The sequence below is a fragment of the Strix uralensis genome, chromosome 1 (assembly GCF_047716275.1).
Source record: "Strix uralensis isolate ZFMK-TIS-50842 chromosome 1, bStrUra1, whole genome shotgun sequence".
Lineage (NCBI taxonomy): Eukaryota > Metazoa > Chordata > Aves > Strigiformes > Strigidae > Strix > Strix uralensis.
In genome coordinates, this window is record NC_133972.1 from 83,763,279 (window position 1) to 83,785,700 (window position 22,422).

General features: G+C 42.2%; 1 protein-coding gene across 4 annotated transcripts in view; it reads left to right on the top strand.

The window, feature by feature from the left end:
* The window catches only part of RNF152 (ring finger protein 152), a 47,168-nt gene that overhangs the window by 18,655 nt on the left and 6,091 nt on the right, over window positions 1-22,422 (top strand). For 2 of the 4 annotated variants that reach the window (XM_074873723.1, XM_074873714.1), the window contains exon 2: window positions 5,143-5,241. The exons of the other annotated variants lie outside the window; for them this stretch is intronic. The gene's annotated coding sequence lies outside the window, so the exon portion shown is untranslated. The remainder of the gene's footprint in view (window positions 1-5,142; window positions 5,242-22,422) is intronic. 4 annotated transcript variants of the gene reach the window in all.

Consider the following 22,422-nt stretch of genomic DNA (forward strand, 5'->3'; position numbering starts at 1 on the left):
TCCTCAGGAAAGCTGATGCAAATCAGAAAGAGCTAGAGAAGCAGTCCACACGTTGTCAGCTTCCCAGGTCTTAAGAGTGCGATGGCTGTTTGGAAGCAATGAAAATAGATGGCCATGTGCCCAGTGCAAGAAATTATTAACTCCACTGTATTTATTTTTATAGTGAAATTGCATTTTCACATCTCCACGAGAGATACTTTAGCGGGATGCAAACCCAGCAAAGCATTTTTTTTTTTTTGTGGACATAGTGACTTTGGCACAGATGTGATGAAACTATCTACTCTCTTGATGAAAACACACTGAGCTGGTAATACTGCAGTTTTGCTAAGGAAATTTGGTGATGGAGATATGGTGGATGGAGGTCTTTACACTCCAGATTGACATTGCTGTGCAGAAAAAGGTATGTCGGAAAGGCATAGCTTTAGCAAAGTTACGTGACCGTGATTTCAGAGTGAAACACAGGATTAAAAACTACCTAGAAAATAGATGGAAATTTAGCTTCACTTTTTAGTGAGTCAGGAATGTGAACACTTAAGATCTGAGTCATGTTTTTTAAAGGCGTTTTAACAGGACTCTCAGAGTTATGTTTCACTGCTTTCAAATTGATATGCATGTAAAAGCTTGAGAACACTAAGTTTGTGCTTCTGAATTGGGTAGTTGGTAGCTTGGCCACCTGCTTTTTGTGTTTGCATGCAAAATAATTTGCATTAGCAGTAGAGCATTCCGTGTGCATATAGTGTGTGTTATAACTAATCTGCATGCAAACAAAGTAGGTCTGTGAAATGCAGGCGACCATGTAGGTAAGACTGCATACTTGCTGGAGGCCACTAGACTGTGTCTTGTCTTAAAAACAGAAAGGGAAAAAAAAAGACAGAGCAGAGAGGGTGCGGGTTACCTGGTTATTGTAGTTAGGATCCAGTCCGCTTCAGTCATCGCAGCATGCTGTTAGAGGATTATGCAGGGCTCTGTTTCAACTGGTCTGCAAAATGACTCAGAGTAAGAACTGACAGTAAGGTCATGTGGATTTTATTTTAAAGGACCTGTTGGGCTAATTAGGCTATGTTATGTGGCTTAGTATTAGTTAAGCATGCCCAGAGTTACCGGTAAGAGTTCAACCTTTAATTTTCTGCTGGAAGCAGCTTCCCTTCAAGATTCACAGATGTACAGCTGTTGTCATTAGAGACTGTAACATATTAAACCCCAAAGCACTGTAGAAATTATGGGGGAAGGAAAGAAGCTGCAGAAGGTAGGAGGGGAATTAATTATATCGTGAGGGCCACACTGAACAAGCAGATGGCTTAACACTCAATGTCACAGGAGGAAGATTGGTTGTATCAGTGTTTAGTAACTACTTTCACCGAGTCTGTTCATGTGCATATAATATATATAAAAAAATTAGTGGCCGCTGTGATTACATATAATGACTTATTATATAGTTCTTTGAACAAGGCAAGAGAAAAAGTAAGACTTGCAGACTCTTATTTCTTTTGCTCATTATGAAAATTCAGTTCCTCCTTCTCCACCTCTGGGCACTCCAAACATTGCTTGCACATTATCTGTATTCACACTTGTTTCCAGCTCTCTCTCTGTCCCTACCCACCTCTTGTTCCTGCCCTGGTCTCCAGCTCCCGTAGGGAGTCCAGTGTCTTTTCTCCTGCTGCTTTCTGCATCCTCTCTGTACCCTCTCTAATCTTCAGATGTAATCAGGCAGATTTTTAGTTTCCCCTTAATTTCTGTAGCATATGTTTGTTCAATTTTTTTTTTTTTTAAATTAAAAACAGGTGTCTGTCCAGTGTTGGTTTACAGATATGGTGAATGATGGGTAGAGACCTTAGAAAAAGAGTATTTCTACAGGGAAACTCTCTCAGTATAAATCTTACCAAACTTTACATGGCTGAAAAAATCTTCATCTCTTGACCTGTAATTCCAGAGGGGTAATTTTAGTGAGATTCAGACTCTCAGGTTTTATATTGTAGAAAGTTTGTGTCCAGTAAGGAAAAGCCTTCATCTCTTATACACTGTTGGCTGTTTAAAGTCCAGAGGCAAAATTCAAGTCTGGAAGCGTGAGGCTGTGTGCCTGTGGGAGGGCTTTGTCTATCAAAACCATGTCTTTGTACTGCCAGACGGTGGGGCAGTATGATCAGATTAACCAGGACATGCAGTGGGGTGTTTTTAGTGATTTTTCGCCAGTTGCGGGAAGCAGAGGACTACTTGACTTGTCACAAAGTCTGCTGGGCAAATACATTTAACCAGTGAAAAGAGTCTGAAGTGATGCTGTGTTGTATGCCTGTGGTATCTATGAATGGCTCTTGTGTGCCTCAAGATCAGCTTTGCTTTTGTGTGACATGCTGACCGTGTGCTGGCAAAAGTTACAGGGTGGCACAGGGAGTCTGTTTGTCCCAGCATAATGTTCAGCTTGGTGTTCTTCCTCCAGTAGAAGACTGGCTTGTTTTCTGGTTGGGTTTTGATCCAGAAGAAGTAACCCCTGTCATCAGTGAACCACTGGGTGGGTACAACATGCATGTTGTACACTACATGTCCCAAGAACACGGCATGCCCAGTTAGCAGTGGTGGCCAGCGTTGAGTCCAGAGCAGTTCCTTCTCTTTGAGCTGTTTCTGGTGTTGGCACAGCCTAAGCTAAACTTAAGCCGCCTGAATACCAGCTTAGCTACCTTGTTGTTCTTTGGGACTATTCAGTCTTCCCAATCCAGGCAAACATTGCTTCATTCCCCCTCTCCAAAGGCTGTTGTTACTCGTTGCTTTTTTCCTTCCACCCCCCCCCCCCCCAAACCCCACCAACTAACAACTCTCAGTGGCACCTCCAGTGATGTTTCATTGCCATGCAAAAGGAGGAAAGTACTTTGTCAGCAGCCTACTTCAAGCAGAGAAATTTATATCTGTGAGAAGCATATGTACAGAACAGCAATTACTCAGATCATCAATATTTATACAGCAGATAATAGTCATCATGGACAAGATGAATATTGTCACAACAGTAATAGCTGCTTGAGGTGGGGGGATGCAAAATATAACTGCTAGATTTCTTTAAACAGGATAATTATTTAACTTTCAAGTGACTGGTGAAAACAGCTTAGAGTCTGAATTAAATATTCAGTGGGAGTTCATCTGCTTCTAGAAAGTAAAGAAAATGCCCATCCTGTCTACCCTCATGTCACACAGTGACAGCTGACTGCTATGTTGTCCTTTACATGTGGCTTTTGCTGAAGGCAATGCTGGTGCCAGTTGCTGAACAAGGAATCATAAAAAATAACAAAAAAAAAATTGAGCAGCTTGTTTTGAAAATGAATTTTTGTTACGTCTGCTGTGGACAGACATGTGTTTGTGGCTGAGATGGAGGCATGGTTGCACATGCTTTAATTTTAAAAGCCATACCCCAGTGTCTGATGGAAGGTGGCCATCCTTAGGCAGGTTTTTTACCAGAGCTTTCCAGCATCCTGCCCACTGGCTGATGCAATGCCAGCCGCCTTGGTGGTGCCTGGCTGGACAGACAGCCCAGCGAGTCCCCATCCTGGCTCCTGCTCTACAGCCGGCCGGAGGGGCAGCCTGGGTGGAGGCTTCCTGTTTGCACAGGAGATACAGCTCCTGATTTCTGCAGAGAGAATGCCTCCTTCCACGCACCCTTTTTAACCTTTGTATGGCAACGTGATTATTCAGTGGGCTTACCTTCACAGGCAAGAAAATCTGCTAGGTTGCCCTGTTTTTGAGAAGTATTAAATCAAAAACTACCTGCATGTGAGCTGTTTGCTATGGGTAGTTTACTTGTGGACTTTTTTCTTATGATTGTGAAATGTCTCTGAATAGCTCCATTTTTTCTTTATACTGAGTGAGTCTTCATATGTGACTTGAGTATTTGAACCCCTGCACTTTCTCGACTTCTTTCACTTGAGGGGAACAGCGGACAGGAGCGTGCAGCACTTTATGTTCAGCATTTAGCTCAGTTGGGTTGGCTGTCATTTGCAATGTCAGTCACACAGCTCAAAGTTTTCAAAACACCAAGGCAACTCAAGAACATTTTCAACAGAGTAGATCCACAAAGTAGATCCTTACGTACTGCGGTATCAAACTTCCAGCCACTGTATTCTGTGGGATGCAGACAACGAGGCTTCTTGTGCAATACTGGGAGAAAAGTTGGCCCAAGAGTGGGATTTGCAAAAGCCTGTATCTCAAATAAGGAGACACATGAGCTGGCTAGAACAAGGGGAAATCAAGAGGATGTCTTTTAAGCTGGCAGCCCTCTTTCTGTTCCAGGAAAACATGCTGAACTGCTCCGTTTTATTCCTTTCTGGAGTTAGGCACCTTCTGCTGAGATGTAAGCAATGGAGGAGCTAGCAGTTGCTCTCTCTGAGTTAGGTCTGATAGCCCAAAGGAAGCTAAGATTGAGCTCCCACATTTGTCTGGTAGCATTTGATCGTGGATCTTTTTCTCTTCATAGGTAAACCCATTAGACTGCCTGGATTCTAGCCCTTCTCCAAATGAATTTTTAATATAAAATAATTAAACATTCATTGGAGCAGGGACAGGAACCCAGATCTCTGCCTTACCCTCATACTCACTTTTCCTTTCTGACCTGAATATTGAATTATGCACTTCAAAGTGTTATGTGGTCAGCAGGAGGGATTGGTGGAGCTCTGCTGAGCTACTGAAATTGCTAGTACTTAAAACTTTCATCTGGGAGAAGGGAAAAGAATATTATCATTTTGTCACATTTACCCTTAGTGAATGAAAATTTCCTTCTGCCATGAACATACCCAGGTTCTTGTGTGGGTTCACTGAGTCTGCCACTGGCCTGTGGCTTGGAGAAGTCCTGACCCTGTTGCATGCAGCTTACTTTGGACAGAAGGCTTGTTTGAAGCTAAATTTAGGCCAGTTTAGATCTTCCTGATGCGGGTAATGCTGAGACGTCCAATAATGGCCATATTAATACTTCAGACACTTGTCCCCAGTACCTAACTCTTAATAGAGATGCTTTCTGAATTGCAGATCACAGAACCAGTATTGCAACTACGTGTCTTTAAACTTTTTCTTAAGTAGTACCCCCTAGTTTTTTTACTGATGGTGGTGTAATCTTTGCTCAGAACTTAAGCTCGCAGTCAACAGACTTTTCTTGGTTACCTTCCCCAGATTCCTTTGAGGCATCCACGGTTGAGACTCTGTTGGGGACTATCTACAGAAGTGTTAATTCAGATGTTTTCTTCTTCCTGAGGTTCTGCCTTGAGGAAAGTAAGTACTAGCCACCTCTTGGAGAGATTGCTGCAGTTCATAAGCCAGCCCCTTATGTAGGTGAGCCAGCCCTGTGATAGACCCATGCTCGATGCATTCACTGCTCCTTCAGTTGTATTGCAGCTCAGAATAGCTTTTTTTTCCAGATTAAGGAGAAGAACAAGGGGCCATTGAAAAGAGCCAGTAATCAGTACTACTGATATTCCAGATTATTGAGTTGTGTTGAAATAACGAGTTTTTTTTCATCAGGCTAGATTGTTTGTACCTAATTCTCTGCATCTTTTTTTTTCATTGCAGTAACTTGCACGGGGATCTAGAGTTTACGAAAGGGATTGCTTCCCCTCATGTTTAAGTGGGTACTGTGTTTTGTCTGTCTTGTTCCATTGCTAAGACCAGACCCATTTGTATTCTAGAAGCAGATGTTAGCAGTGTGAGGAAATGGGGCGCTTGCAGCATCCAGAAACCATGAGCTCCTCTAACTCAGTTTCACTTCACTGTCAAGTGCTGGGGCATCACTGTGAAGACTGTAGATCAAGGTCTTTCTGTCACACTGGTCCAACCTAGTAAAGCCTTGAGGGGTTTTGATGAATAAGGGTTTAACGATCCAGTCCTGTGTAGTGGTTTTCTTTTAAACTAAAAATGGGAAGAATTGTGTGGTGAATGATGGAGTCAGGGATATAATGCTATGAAGCCTCAGGAATGTTCCTGGAGCAGAAAAATCTCTCCTCCTTAGCTTCTGAGCAGTAAAAGGGTGAAGCTGTTTGTCTCTTCAGTTGGTTTTACAGCAGGTTTGAAGATTTGTCCTGCATTGTCTTCTGGAAGTTTTTTCTGCATCCTAATTTTGTTGAAGTTCATTGGTTTGTTTTATGGAGAGGAAAAAACCCCCAAACCTCCTTTCACTGAACAACAGGATTGAAAGGTTAGGTTTAGGAATGCTAGCGCCATCTCCCATGGGAACTGTAATTAGCATACTTTGTTTTCCCATTCTTTCCCCGGGGCTTGGCTTTATGGCTGGCTTCCATCTCCTCTTTTCATGTTGAGTTGCTATTGTGGTTATGGGAGATGTAATCTAGCTGGGAAACACAATCCGTGTTGGAGAATGGGAACATGGGTCATCCCATCTGCAAGTACCTTGAGCTGGTATAAGCAGCATTTCAGTTCTGAAAATGGTTTGCCAAATTTCCAGTATTTAGTAGAAAGGCAACACTTAGTTACCTTAGTACAGGTAACATAACTTCATTTCACTTCATTCATGAGGTGTTCATTTGAAACCCCAAATTTCCATCACAACTCACTTTTCCCTAATTTTATTTCAAATCAGCATCTTTGCTTAATTTGCAAGTGAAAAATACCATTTTTTTAGGGCCTTGCCCTGCAGTAATAAGTGTGATACTAGGCTACTGGAATTTGTTGTAAGTTCCAAGTACAGCAAGTAGGAGATGATGATTTGATTTGCCTGAGGAGACTTCTCTTGCTGGTCTGGCATAAGTATTTTTGAAGCACGGAATGGAGCTAGACTGGGAACAGGAATAAAGTACTCTTAAGACTTCAGATTTACTTTCTGAAGTAGATTCCTTTCTTAAAATAGAAATCAACAGAAATACTGGAGTTGTGTTGATTGAAGAGACTGATATATAGTTTGTGTAGTAGGAAATGTGTCAGTGTATGAAGTTTAAGCATGTCTGGAAGACAGAAGCTGGTCAGTAATAGCAAATTGGTGAGAATTTGGTGAAGTTGTATTGCTCCCAAATTTACTTTTAATAAACAGTGAGCTGTTTTTACAAGGACACTGTTGCTACTGTTATGGTTGGCTAATTAACAACCCCCCTTCAGAAAAAAAGTCTGACCCTCCTGAAAGTTTTCAAGTATACAAAAACTTGTTCTTTTTATTCTCTCAATTTCATGGTGTCTTCTGCCTTTTTTTACCACCTCCTGCAAACTGCCACTCTCCCTCCTTGTGCGACTTCCACAGAAAACACAAGTAATAGCAGTTGAAAGGGAATTTAAAAACAGATAGGGAAATCTAGGACATGTCAGGATTTTGAGGTGGTCTTAAAAATCCAGTGGTTGCCTTTTTTGAAAGCATTTGCTGAATGTTTTGAGATTTGGCTTCGCTCTTCTTTATGTAAAGGTTGGGAAGAGTGAGGCTTTCCTCTCAAACAGAGCATGTCACATACATTGACATTTGGGGGAAGCAGGACTGCTTGTGGGATGACGTGTTCTCCACTGGAAGGATTTCTGGGCAAGTTTGGCCCGATTTGCTCTTCAGAACAGTTCTTGTGAAGGACGCTTTGCTCAGCTCAGTGGAACTGTTCGCTTTGTATGGAGGGATCACTGGCACAAAGAAATGCTGGCAGGACTGGACCCAGGCTGCTTTTCACAGCTTTAAAGAAATGAGGCTTTAAAGAAATTGTTTATCCTTCTACAAAGTCCTTGTCATTATTGTTTTTTAAACTCATATATAAATTTGTAATTATTTTCATACATAAAATAAATGAATTCATGCTATCATACTGGCATTCCTGAACTTCCTTGCAAAAGGGCAAGGTAAGCTGGTGAAAAGGATTTTGGTAAGGAAATGTGCATTTTAAGAGGATATTATGCCCATGTTTAAAATAGTTTGGGGAAAAAAACTTCACACTGACTTCCCTCATGGAGTCCTGATTTACAGTCCAGGTCTCTCTTCCAATGCAGCCACATCCCTGACACAAGAAGGCATGAGCTAGAGGGCTGCCTATGGTCACACCTTGGTAATGAGGAATTATTTAAAGACAGGTTGCAATTCTGTGACATGTTTGCTTTCTTCCTTATCTCCAATTGTTTGGAGTCAGCATGACCCAAAAATAAGTTGTGTTGTTTGGTGAAGGGCAATGGAAACATGACTCCATGCCTACAGGAACTTTACTGCTGTAGCCCATGGAGGAGCTTCATATTTTGAGGAACCTGACTAATTTTTTGCAGTGTTACAGGGTAACATTCCTGTGCTACTCCTTCCTCTGCTGGCTGAAACTCCACTATGTGGTTCATTGGAGAAACTCTTATCTTTTTATGTTAATGGGTGGTTATGAAACAAGAACAAAAAAAGATCATGCATTGGCAATTTAATGAAGTGATAAGAATCTACAACTTTGTCCTTTAATAAGATTATAAAATGGTGGGTTTGGGTTTTTTTTTCTTTTCCATATGAAGAGAGACACAGAAGTGGCTGTAACCTGTACACATGCAATTTTAAATCAGGATATCATGCTCATTGGAATTTTTCAGTTCACTCCTTTAAAGGTCTCATTTTTCTAGCACTTGTGCTCAATTCTTTTGTATAATTTTAAACAATATACAATAGCATTTTTCCATCAGCAAAGGCTTGCGCGTTTCAGTGACCTTTACTGCTTTCTTTAGAGGGGTTATGCAATCAGACATAAGGGAATGAAAATCTTTAATGATTTTTTTTTTCTTAAAAAAGGTCTTATGCCTGTATTCTTATGGTTGTACTGTTCACATTAAAGCACCTGTGGTTTGCACCTGCACTCTTATTTTGAGGAGCCTGAAAGCCTACTTGCAAAATCTGAGCTCATTTGCGAAAACCAAGCTAAAAAAAGAATATAGGTGGATAGAATGATTATCTTTAAAAGCAAGAAGCTTTCGTTCTAATGTTCCTTCCCTCTTTGGTCCCCCTCCTCCATTAAATATATGGTATTTTCTTCTAAATTTAAATTCAGAACTTACAAAGGGATTGGCCCTTTTCATATCTATAGACTAGTCAGTGTCAGAGAATTTTGCGTGCCTTTCTGAACCCGCTTACAATGCACTTGTCTACATTTTGCTGCTTGGGAACATTAAAGCTCCCGAGAGTCCACACTAATTGCAGTCTCCTCTATCAAGAGAGGTTGCTCATTAGAGAAGGCAGTTTTTTGTACCTAACAGCGAGGAGAATACCGACGCCTGGGCACCCCTTAGTTCTGCTTCCTGATCAGGTGGGTAGAATATCAAGGAGAGCATCCACGCATCTGTTCAGGGAGATCCATGGAAACAAAAGCTCCAAATAAGTTCTTACAGCAACAACTGCACAACTTGCTAACTTGGAATTATTTCTGATGTCTCATGATAATCACCAGACAGTTACACGCTTCATTGCTGCTCAGTGTTAAGATTGGTGTGGGTTACAGTTATGCTTCATGACTTGCTTTTCCACAGGTGAATATTTTATGAACCAAATCCACATTGGGATAGCAGCTAGGAAGGCAGAGTAAGCAAGAACAGTTGCCCCATTCTTCTTTCCATGCCATCAGCCCATCTTTGTGTATTAGAAGAGACTTGCTCTAAAAACATGTATTGAGCAAACTTTTGTGCAGCGCATAGTACATAAACCTTGAGCTGAGTCATGTCTCTTTCAGTGGGTAATGTTAGTGAACCATCAAGAAAAAAGGTATGTGTTTATGCTTGTGAGGAAATGAGTTTGGAATTCTAGATAAAAATGAATTTCCTAATACACAATGGATATTATGTGGCATTGATTGTGGACCTCCTTCTGCAAAGAAGGGCACATTACTTTACCTGGTTTTATTTGGTTAGTGTGTTGCCCATATCTGCAGATATGACCGTAAGCTTTTTCAGTTTTGTGCCTATTTATATATGGGGCCAATTACGGGGGAAATGCCAGTGATCTACTGACAAATACAGGAGAGGAAAGGAAATTACTTTCTGACAGATCTTTTCTACTATTTCCACATGAGCACATGGATCCCATGGTACAGGTTTGCCTTTAAGGAGAGAGAGTTTAAGCGGTAAATACTTACGCTTTTTTCAAGAAGGCTGGTTATTTTCCATATTTGTATAGCCTCTAGGTAATTCATAAAGACTTCTGATAAAAATGCAGGCTTTTTTTCCACCCAGTTGTATGACCTCCGGTGTTTTAAACTCTAAACTTTTACATGGGAGAATGATGTTGGAATTGCGTCTTTGTCAGCTGAGCCAGTTCATCCTTTCTAAACATTGACTTCTGTACTTGATGCCTAGAGTTGGACAAAAACAACTGGATTTCACAGTTTTTCTTAAAAATTCCATTTTCTAAGAGAATAGCATAGTCTTCCTCGGTTTAAGGGTACCTCCTCCTATCACCCCAAGTTGCAGAGTGTTTTAAAGAGCCTCATTTTGAAGACTGAAGGATTGGGAGGGTTTCCAGCAAGAGCAAAACAAGCAATTGCTCTTAGAGTTGGATGAGAGTTGCAAAGACCAGGTGAGCCACAGCTCTTTAAGGTGGATTTATTTCTTCTGGCTGACAGGACTACTAGGCATCAGCTTTCCTGACAGTCAGTGTTTGACTGGAAGAAGTGCTGGTTTGACTGACTGCTGCAGGAGGAGCACGAGTGTTGGGGCAAAGGCAGAAGGCTCGGAGGAGGGTGGAAGTCTTCATCATGCCTAAAGGAACCATCTGTAGTGATGCTTCCTAACCATGCAGGTGAATAGTGTAGCTGTTATGTATGTGTAGGGCATAGCTAAAAACAAACAGAAGGGAAACTGTTTTCCTAATCATTAGAGTGTATTTTTTGTTGGAGGTGCTGTCTTAAAGCAATAAAAGACAGCATTATTTCAGCTATATCCCAGCTTGCTGCTTATTTGGAGGAGTGTAGGAGAGTGGTGGGAGGCAATAAGACACTGCCACCTCTCCATGCACAATGTGGGAAAGCAACTCTACCTGCCCTGTGGGAACTCTCCCCCCAGTCAGGGAGCAAGTAATGAGCTCAGTGCTTTGGGTGTGCTGGTACCCTACTCTCTTTTAGAAATGACTGTGCAAGGTGCATCTCACCTTGCTGATGCATCCCATCCAGCACCAGGATAATCTTACGGTTCTAAAAGCTCAGAGTGGCAGCATTTGCCCCTGTTGTTCGGGAGTGGGAAAGTGGAGGCTGTCATGCTAAACCGAACCAAACCTGCTGAAGGGAGCTGAAGCAGGCTAGTGGGACAGCCAAGCAGAACTGGCTTTCTTGGTCCTGCAAGCCCTGGTGCTTAATGCTTTATGTTCTGGAGTGCCATCTGCTGGCACTCGTGCTCTTTGCTCTCGCTTTTCTAGAGGCAGCTGCTCTAGAAGATGAGAGCTCAGACTAAAAAGCATGGATGTTAGTAATAATAATAGTATTAATTATTTGTATTGATGATTACATTATTTTTTTAATTGTCACAGCACTTAAGAACCCTGTTTATTGGCAAAGACCTCACTCTGGCAGGTGTTCTGCAAACTCAGTGTGAAAGGAACTGGCAGAGCCTTCACTACTTAAAAAATACAGAGCACAGTATGAGGAGTGGTTTAAAGAATAGAAAATGATTTTTCCAATCCATGCTGTTATTTGGCAAAATATGAAGTATTTTTTTCTTTATGTCTTGATTTAGTAAAATATTTTGATAATTTCTGTGGTTGGCAAAAAACCAAAAGCAGTAATCATTAAAGTGAAAGATGCCTGGCAGTGAAGACACTTAAGCAAAAGTTAGGAAGACACTGATTCAACTCTAAAAAGTAACAATGTTGTCAGTAAACTAAATAATTCTGAAAACCTTTCAGCAGGAAAGCAAGGGATGTTGTAGTTTGTGGCACAATGCAAATCTAGGTCCAGAGCTGAAATTTTTTTGTTTCAAGAAAAACAAGAACTTGTTTTGGCAGTCAAAAAGAGGTATTTTTTGAATCTGTTTTTTAACTTTGGTTTTCTGTCTGTGGGCCAAATCCTCAGTGAGCATAAGTCAGTGTGGTTCACTGGCATAGGTTTTACTGTGTGCATTGATGTTTCCAGTGTTCAGTGCACCACTGTAAGGCATACAGATATAATACTATAACAAAATAAAGACCTCAACTGAGTGGAGTCTATTGAATCTTGCATAGATGCATAAAGCTGTGTGTACGCACACTGTGTCTCCTTAGATCATCTCTTCCAATGCAACACTTTCTAGAGTGGCAACACAGACTTTTGGCCTTTCTCTCTCTTTTTTAGTAGACCCTAAGGCACCTCTTTGGTTCCTAACTGCTATTCTGTGTGGTGCTACATGGAATAGAATCTTAGAATCATTTAGGATGGAAAAGACCTTTAAAGTCAAGTCCAACCAAAAACCTAACACTGCCAAGTCCACCACTAAACTGTGTCCCTAAGCACCACGTCTACACCTCTTTTAAACACCTCCAGAGATGGTGACTTAACCGCTTTCCTAGGCAGCCTGTTCCAGTGCTTGCCAACCCTTTTGGTGAAGAATTTTTTCCTAATATCCAATCTAAACCTCCCCTGGCACACTTGAGGCCATTTCCTCCTGTCCTATCACTTGTTACTTGGGAGAAGAGACCAACAACTACCTCGCTACAACCTCGTTTCAGGTAGTTGTAGAGAGCCTCCTTTTCTCCAGGCTAAACAACCCCAGTTCCCTCAGACACTCCCCACAAGACTTGTGCTCTAGACCCTTCACCAGCTTCATTGCCCTTTGAACATGCTCCAGCACCTCAATGTCTTTCTTGTAGTGAGGGGTCCAAAACTGAACACAGTATTTGAGGTGAAATAAGTGGTGAAGCTTATCTGATGTAAGTCTTTAAAAGCAATTAATGATTTTGGGATATACTCTTGAGACCATTGGGATGAGTGTGACTTTTTTAGAAGGCCTTGAACCACCTGACCTTTCAAAGTGAGATTCTTTAGATCCTTAGCAAGAAACACCTGTAAAAACTGGCAATTCTCTCAATCATGTAGTCCTCTTCAGGCTTCGATCACATCATGAAATATGTCTTGTCTGTTGAAAATGCCCCACATTGTGATTATTTTTTTAAGCCAACGAGCAAAAAACGCTGAATAACAGTCTGACAACATGCTGCTATGAAACTGCTGCTGGTAGTTGGAGTGTATTTATCTCCTTTGCTTTTGCTAGACTGAGAAAGAAAAAGAAATCATGGTGTATTGCTAGACTTAAGTATTCCATATTCAGCAGTAGAGTGATGTGAGTAAGAGATAACTTCTGACTCACTCAGTAACTGACCACATCAGAAGAAAAATTGTTCCAGAGTCAGTACAAAAAGCTTTGTTTGCCCTTTGTGTTACCTTTTTATAAATTCCTTCTGAAAGAAAATAGTTAAATTGAAATGAAAGTTGAAATGAGATGAAATTTTAATGGAAATTACCATTTTTGCCTAAGGAGAAAGTATTTGCTTAATTTGATCTGAAACTGCTAAAGAATTTGTTCACCTCAAAACTACATTTCTTTAGTTAACACCAACTCACATGCAGAAATCATGAGACTCGCTTGCAAGACAGAGAGTGAAGTTTAAGGGTTCTACCTAATTGGGATTTGGGGCTTCTGAAGTTCATGTCTTCAGGCTTTTATTCAGAAAAATGGGGCTAGCAACTTTCTTTTTACTGAGTACTGAAGTGATTGTCCATAATCCTGAGAGCCTAGGACTCGCCATGGCTGTATACTATCAGGATTGTGATGAAATCTTGAGCATTAGCAATATTATGCTAGTTATCTTTTCTAAGTTTGTTTTGCTGTTACATTGAAAGGACTGCAGAACTAGACCCAAAATTAAGAGGTAAAGCAGTTTGCTTTGTTTTGATTGTTTTGCTGTAATGTAGTGTAACACAGTCCTTTCTGAGCATTTGCACTCCTTCATACAGCAAAAATACCGTATACTGTTAGTTAAGTGCTGCCAAATGGAGGGTCTTTTCACACTGAGATGTTTCAAAAGCAGCCAGACTTTGACTGGCAGAAGTATGATGAGTGATGTCTGGCTAGAACTTTGAAACTCACTGTAAAGAATGAAATACAACCTGACAAAAGCTTGGCAGGTCTGATAAACTTCTTGCAGCTACAGAAGGTGAGCGGCTCTTGGAATTGAATACCATCTCTGTGAAGGAAAGCAACAGTACGTTTCACATAATACAGGCAAAAATAGTTTATCTTCCTGTGCCTGAGCATTTGAGCAACCAGTTGCCAGTCCCCATCACACTATAGCTGCTGGAGCAGATGGACCAGCTGTAATTTATCTCAGCCCACCGGAGAGGGTTGTGGTGGTGCTAACCCGAGTTGCTAACCTGAGTTACGGTTGTCACTCTCAAGAACACTGAATTGCTTAGCTGTGAGACTACTTTTGTTTGCAAACAATACTGGTTCATATGGAGGAAAGACTTGATGCAAATCCCCTCACTCTGTTCTAAGCTTCACCCCAGAAGTCCATCCATGGGAGTCTTCTCATTTCTCTCACAGGTATGCCCATGTCCATGGGCAGGAAGGAGAGAGCTGAGAGCCTTTCCTGGTGTCTGTTGTTTCACCGCTAGTCTGAAATTTTCCCTGGTGGTACTGAGGCTTTGAGTCATGATGTGGAGCTGGTTGGGTTAGTTGATGTGCAACCAGTTGGCTTAGTTGGAGCTTTTTTGGGAAGGTTGTGTTGTGTTTCCCCAGGTCGTACATTTTTAGGGTGGTGCAGGGGAAGCAAAAGCGTCTGCACTTAGAGATTATCTTGATCTGCTTGTGGCTGCTGACAACGGCTTCTGTAGTGGTTGTGTTGATGAATAGTGTATTAAGTTTGAAAATATGCAAACTGACCTCAAGAGCGTGTGTCATCCCTTTAACTTCAGTGGCTAATGTCAGGCCATGAGCTTCATAACTTGTCCGAACTGGAGCTTGTGGAGTGTTTATAGTCATGGGTAAAAACATGTGGTTTGGAAAAGTATTGTAAGAAATTATTTATCCAGTATAGGCTGCTAAAGCTCTTTTGGAGGATTTTACTGGTGTGAAGACGGAGATAAATCACAAAATAGGAAATCATCAATATGTATGCAGTTCAGGCTTGGTCTAAGTCTGCTTGTGATCCATATTTGCAGTGAGGGTTGGACGGCTCCCAAAATTCAGGAAGTGAGGGTGGTATTAATATTACTAGCTGACAGAGTGTTACAGGGTGAATGATTAGTTTCCAATAAGAAAGGAGCTTTTGGATGGGTTCCAGTTCCTTCTGGTGTAGTCTGCAAACCACAATGACCAGTGCCGTGACCTGGAGTAGTGGTAGCACTTATCAGAGACCGAAAATGCATGAAGATCACGATTCATCTGCATTAGGAAATGACAGAGCAGTTGACCTTGAGGAGGCATATTAGTTGGCTATCTTCCACTCTCTTGTGAAGATAAGCTCTTGGAAGGGGTTCTTCTGTGTTAGGACATCTGTTACAGCTTTTCTCTTGATAAACAGGGGGCTTTACTCCCTTGGGCTGCCCACTTAGCAGATTTCAGGAGAAAGGTAAGAAGATGAAAAGAGCTCCCCCCTGCCCTATCTAATGTCCTTCAAACCTTATTCTACTTCTTTATGGTCTATGAAGGAAGAGACTTTCCTTACTTACTGTTATGTGGCTTCTAATAAGATGTATTTTCCAATTTCTTAATCCCATCTATTTCAGTATAAAAGGATGTATTATTTTGATCCCTCTAGGTTTGTTGCAGTCTTTTTTTTTCTTTTTCTGAAGCAAAGAAATAAACAACCCCCGCCCACCCCCAAACAAAATAACCCCAAACCACCCAGCCCTTGAGAGCAGCTGTGTGAAGGTAGCTGTTCAGTGATGTGGGTTGCAGAATGATGTCCTCAGGAAGCGGTGCTGGGAGAGTTGCAGAGCATGTTAAGCAGGCGGCAGGTACGAGGCAGGAGCGCAGAGCAGGATTGCAACTATTAAAACTCATTTGAAGGACTTTGGTTTTGGCATTGTATAGGCAGCGTGTGAATGTGTGAGTATCAATTCCTTTCTCTCCTCTTCTGTTTGGGCCTACAGGCAGGTAGGTTTTGACCCAGTTTTATCAAAACCCACTCAATGACCTGGAAGAGCGGTAGCACTCTCTCCTGTAACTATAGACTGGTGTCTTAATGCACTAATTTAAGCTGATTCCCACTCAATCACCAACTGACCTGTATCAGTGAAAAACGTCTGCATTTGAGCTTTATTTAAAATTACTCTTTTTTTTTTTTTGATGGTGTATTTTGTTAGTCTAATACAAAATCCTCAGGGGAGGGAGGGAAGAATATTTTAATTAAGTTTCTCTTCAGGTATCAGGCAAATTCCATCAATGGCAGATGAAGCATAAGGGTTTAATGGGAGAGCAGAGTTTGTCATTTAAGTGATCAAGTGCTTCATGCCTTGCTCTCTCTCAGCATTTTGAATATCACAGAATTCTGTCATGTTGCCATAAATGAAAATCTCTTGGAAGACATTGCATTGCATTTAGAAGCTGTTAATGAGAGCGAGTTTAACGTCCATAGCTTCTCCTGTAAGGTTGTGGGATTTTGACTTTAGTGACTTAACTTGTGACCTCACTTTAAGTTAGGAAGCAACTTCTAAATCTGTCTTTGCTAACCGCCTACTCCTTATGTCCTGGTCATAAATAACTACTGATGCTGCTTTTATTCAGGGGGTGAGGGGTAGATTTCTTTTCACACCACCCCTCTCAGCCCCATTCCTCTTGATGTCAGTTTGAATAGCAAATGGGTCTCACTTGTAAGTGGAAAAACCTGGCTTTTAATTCCTTTCACCCTGGGGTTTAGGAGTGAGTCAGGCATAATTAAGAGCAGCCAACAAAACTGAAGAAGTGCTAATGGCCCTGCAAGTGTTGGACTCAGAGTGGGCTGTAGAAATGAGCACCATCCCTTGGGATGCTGAAAATGCCGGATATTTTGTTTATTTGCACATTGGGAGGAACCTTTGAATACCCTGTGCAGGGAAATTTTCAAGTTTGGGATGTCTCAGGACCACAGTCAGGTCTCTCATCTTGTCAGCATACCCGTCGTGCAGGAAGAGAAACGCTAGGACTTACGGACAGCAGAAGTGGTGAGGAGTACCTTCACACTCCTAGTAGGGATGAGCTGCACCTGGGGGTCCCCTGTGCTGTGCCAGGCTGAAGGGAGCCTGGGAGATTTAGGGAACCACAGCTCTGGGGCAGCTTGACAAGTGACCTTGTCAAAAAGCTCCAGACGTGTCAGAGTTGGGCTGGTGAGGAGCAGGTCAGGCTCCCACCGCCTGGGCTCCAGGACCACCTGCACGGAGGGCTGCCAAGGGGTTGCGTGGGCAGGAAAGCTGTATGCTTTCTGCCTGTCTCAAATGGGCACATTGCTGTGGAATATTTTGATTTCAGATAGTGTTTATCACTGGTAGAGCACCTTGCATGAAACTGTCTGATGAGTGTAGTTGTACTGTTTTGACTCAGCAGTAAGAAACTGTACCCGTCATTTGCTGACCTGGCACGTTGCAGGTGATTAGTAGTGTTTACTGTTGGAACAAAGTGCAGCTTATCCTGGTCATATTTGACCAAAATAAGGTCTTTGGAGCCAGGGAATGTGGACGTGTCAAAGTTTGCAGATAAAAGGAGGAAGCAGCGCAGCTGGGGACCTGAGATGGAACAACGAGCAGCATGTGAGTCTCTTTCTGTTTTCTATAAACACCAAAGGTTGGTGCTTTCACCTGATCTGTTTTTGCCCCAAAACCGTAAACTTCTACATCTAGTTACATTCCCGTGGGTGACCTTTTTGCCTCTGTCTCCTGTTGCTAGGGCTGGCTGGTGACAATTTCTAAGGTAAATGTTGTGGGATGTTACCTTACAGCTAGGCTCCTTTTTCGTGATCCACCTCCGATTGCTCAGCTGCCAGAGAGGCAGGACAACTGCTGTCCTGTTTGATCTGCACTGTTGAGATCATCCAGAGCAGATTGTCTCCATCAGCATGGATACCCTGGCACTGGTTCATAGGATGTTGTAGGGTCATATATCACAGTTTCACTCAGCTTTTGGTTTTTGTGGCTTTATGCATCTGGGAGTGTGTACACCTGATTCTCATCTTGGCAAGGGCTGGACTAAAGCTAAAGGAACAGTGCCAGCTTGCACTGGCTAAGGATTTGGCCAAATTAAAATGCTTTTGTTCTGCAATATTTTTGTGCAATTGTGAAGAACTAAGCGGAAACGATGGTGGGTGTAGGCTCATTGACTTAGAGGAAGGTGCCTGGAAAATAGGTAATTCTGGAGAGAAGAATGGATGAACTTTGTTGTCTTATTGCTAGCTTTTTGTCCCTCAAAATGCATATAGCCTCTCCGTTGTAATCTACATGGTGGATGAACAGTGTCCATGGAGATCACAGGCTCTCATAATTTTCATGGTCTATGGAAAAGCTGGTAAATTCAACGAAAGCCACAAAAAATCTCAGGCATACTGTGGAGATGCTGCCAGCTGGAAGAGATGGGGAGAAATGGGTGGTTTTCTGAGCTTTGTTGATTCTCTGTTACAAAAAAGAATTTGTCTGGAATCTGTCAACTCTGCCCAGTGGCTCATAAGGTGAAAAGTGGAGCTGTGATGAAGTTGTCCAGCTCTGAGGCAATCTGGGTGGTGCTTGCATGACCTTGGACCAACTGCTTCATCTCTCAGTACTTCTTTTCTTAGCTGATGAAAAGATATAATGATGATAATACTTCTCTCTTAACAAGGGTGTTGTGATGAATAAATTAATTATTTGTTGTGCTGTTCTCAGTTACTATGGTAATTAGTGCTACAGAACAGCCTAAAAATAAGTAGCATCATCTAGTGAAGGATATTCAGGGGAAATCAGGTACTACGTCCTGGGCATTTCAACAGCCCCAGTGTGTTTTGTCCAAACATGAATTTGATGAAAACATGCATGGATGCTGAATTTTATAGCAGAAATCCGTCCAAATATTAAATATGTTCCTTCCTCCTCACTATCAGTTTGAAGCAACTCTAGCACATGTTTTCTTCCATATCTGTGGGCAGATGATTCTTGCAATTAGTTCCCTTATTGAGAACAGTACCCACACCCCACCCCCATCTCCTTTCCAGCCTAAGGGCACCTGAAATAAATGGATCTTTCTTCATCATAAATCATACATACTCAGTAATACTGTCAAAGAATTCTTAATGTGTTTGGGGAGTTTACGTAATGAACCTTCCTGAGAAAGGTGAAGTATCGTCAATGCCTTGCTGAAAGTCTGTTATTAACCTTGCTGTACAGCAAGTAGAGCATGCCTAAATACATGCATAAGTCTGTGCAAAGTTTTTGAGGCTTTCTTTGAGTGATCAGCTAACTACATCAACATGCCCTGAAGCCAGTCTCTAAAAATGTGATATGATGTTTAATCATCTGTGAATTGTATTAGATTCCATGGGCATCATTAAAGTATATTTTCAGGGCTTTCAAGCTAATATAATTTTGGGCCCTAATAAGTTAGAAGGTATGTGTGAAGATAGTTTCTCCCATGGAGGCAGCACCCCTTCAAGGCTGTCGCTTCCACTGCTTAGTACCACTGGGGTTGTCCTTACACAGAAAAAAATATTACATCAGTAGGCAAGGATTTGCCATTACTCTGACTTGTTGTCCAACTCCTGTCATGGATGTTCAATGTCTTTCTCTGCACTGGGTTCCAAAACCAGCTGTGTTTTCTGAGCTGGCCAGTTGGGGACCACTTTATAGTTAGGGTTTGTGCAGAGCTTTCTCTGCAGCAAACCTGTGCTTTCTTCTTTCTCTCACTGTCTGTAGCTGTGCTATACTAGCTGCAGCAACCTTCATCTGTTCACCCCCTGTAGTACCTCCCTATGTGGTGCTGGGAAGCTATGAATTGCAAGAGAACAACAAATGTTCCATCGCCCTTCCTGGGGAGTAGAAAGTTGATACCTTGGCATTACTGGCCTCCTGCTCACCCAAAAAAAAGAGCTTGGGGCTCTGCTGTGGCTCCCAGCAAGGTACCGGCAGAACAGATAGCATGACTGACAAACAGCTGAAATACCTGTTTTATTCTCTCCAGACATTTGTTGCTCTTGAGTCACACAATCGTTTCTCAAATCTTAAAAATTCTTGGCTCATACAGAGGGCAGCCCAAATCTGCAAGGAGGACCTTTGTGCCGTGCTCTCAGCCACACAGCTGTACTTTGATCATCTACTGCAGGGGTCATCAGCTTTGCAGGTTCATCCCTGGGTCTCTGTAACTGCTTGTGAATCTCTTGTCTCGCTAGCCAGCGGCAGCCCTGTGGATGTTGGGCAGACCCACAGCAAGGGGAAGAGGGTGCGGGGGAGGCAGAGAGGTCTTCTTTTCAAGGCCTGTCTCTTTTCACTTCCTTTGCTCCTGCTGCACCTTTCTGACACTTGAGTTTTGGAGCTTGTGGACTTCAATACACAGTTAGGTTTTATTTGTGTTACTTGTTAGATCTCAGCCCTGAAGAACTTCCAGTTGCTGTCAGGTTTGTGCCAGGCAGAGTCGTTACTCGCAGTTGTCTGTTTGTGTGTATAGTTTCACTGTCATAGTCCCCAGCCGCCCTCCCTTCCACGTGTGTGCCCCTATGCACACATACATACGCTGTCTCTTTTGTGGAGACTTACAGATATCCCTGACAGTCTTTTCTGATTTTCCCCCCCCTGTTTTCCTGTCAACAGTCCCCTCTGCCCCCCTTGGGCATTGCTGGGTGATGAGAGCAAATAACAACAAAACAATGTTTTTGGCTGATGTTTGCTGTCAGCTGTGCTCTCATGTGCAGCCCAGCTGCCTCTTGGTCTTCGTGCTCAAAGTGCCACAAAAAGCCCGGTGTTCACCTGTGATAGCTCAGTACCTCCAACTGATCTGGGGGTGCGTTGATCACAAACTAGAGAATTCAGTTCCCTGTCCAAGAGGAGGTCTGCTGCAGTATTAAATCTTCTCATAGTTATTAAAGTGGTATGAAAGAGCTCCCGTGGCTTTTTCCTTCCTAACTACGTACTGCAAAATGAATCACATAGATCTTATGCAGTTTAATTCTGACTGTAGATGACAGCTTGACTTTCTTTTATCCCCAAGCTGAGCTGTGGCAGAGTGCAGGAGGGTTGTGGGGCTTTCAGTATGGTTGGGAATAAGGTTACATTGCACCCATGAAGGTACATGCCCAACCTTTGAACAAGACAGTGTCAGCAGAGACCAAGGAATTAGGTGGCTGTGGCTACTCTTTAACTTGTCTTTAGACATATTCTGAAGGAATCATACTAACCTCGCTGCTTACCAGTTGTGTTACCACTGATCTGTCAAAATAGACCTCTGATCATTATTTGAGACATTTTGGGAAAGTAAGAAATGTCATAATTCAGAATAGGTATATGCACAGTGCAACCTTGTACTTGAAATAGTTTGTAGTTGTTCTTTCAGGGGAAAAAAAAGGAAGGGGAAAAAAGTGTAACTCGACACAGTTGGAAGTCACTGTTGCCTTGATTCAGCACCAAATCAAATGGAGCTGTCACTATATTTACAGCTTCTGCAAATATATCCATGCATATCTGAACAATGCGTGTCATGTAGGTGGTAAGCCGTATCCTAACCTTTTAATTTGGCTCCATTCTTTTCCTTCTTCTTCCTACAGATTGCACTAATGATTTAAAACTTTGACTTCCTGGAAAAATGCTTCACAGCATTACCTAGCTTTCAAACCAGCCGAGATCTTGTTGGGATGGATTTCTTCTTTTTCCTTAGGGCACTGTTTGCCTGGAGGTGACTCTTGTTTTATTTCTCAGTTCTGAATACCTCATCTCATTCTTTCCTAGCACTGATCTTTTACTGTAAGGATGTCACTGGGACAGGGATGAGGGGCTTGATAGTGCATGAGTATATGACTCCTGGACAATGATATGTGGTCAGAAAAATTATCTTGATCCCAATCACATCCATAGAAACTGGTTTACCTTTAGCACTGTAAGTGGAGAAAGATTGTTGAAGGTGGCATCAAAATGAGGTCAGAGAACTTCACCAGTTCAGTTCATTAACATCCAAAATGTAGAGGGCAGAGCTCCTGTGCAGAGGTACTGATTTACATCTGCAGAAGGAGTGCTTCCACTCTGTTTTTAAACATAAGCCTTACCTTCTGAATTTCCAGGCACTGGGGCTTTCTCTCAAAATTTTCTAGGATTGTGGATAGCTCTCTTCCATTTTTCTGTCAGTTGAACGCTAGTCTTTTAATGACCCCTTCTGACAGTCTTCCCTTTGTGCCTGCCTGTACTATAGGGATATGGGGATAGTAACAGGAAGGAGAGGATAAAGAAGATAAAACCTCTACACATTTTCTTGCACTTTCCCTCGGTGCATCAAGCAGGTGGGCAGTGAATGCATAGCCCCTTCTGTGGCAGTGTTAGGCTCCCTCTGCACACAGAGTATCTGTTAACCCCATGTGTA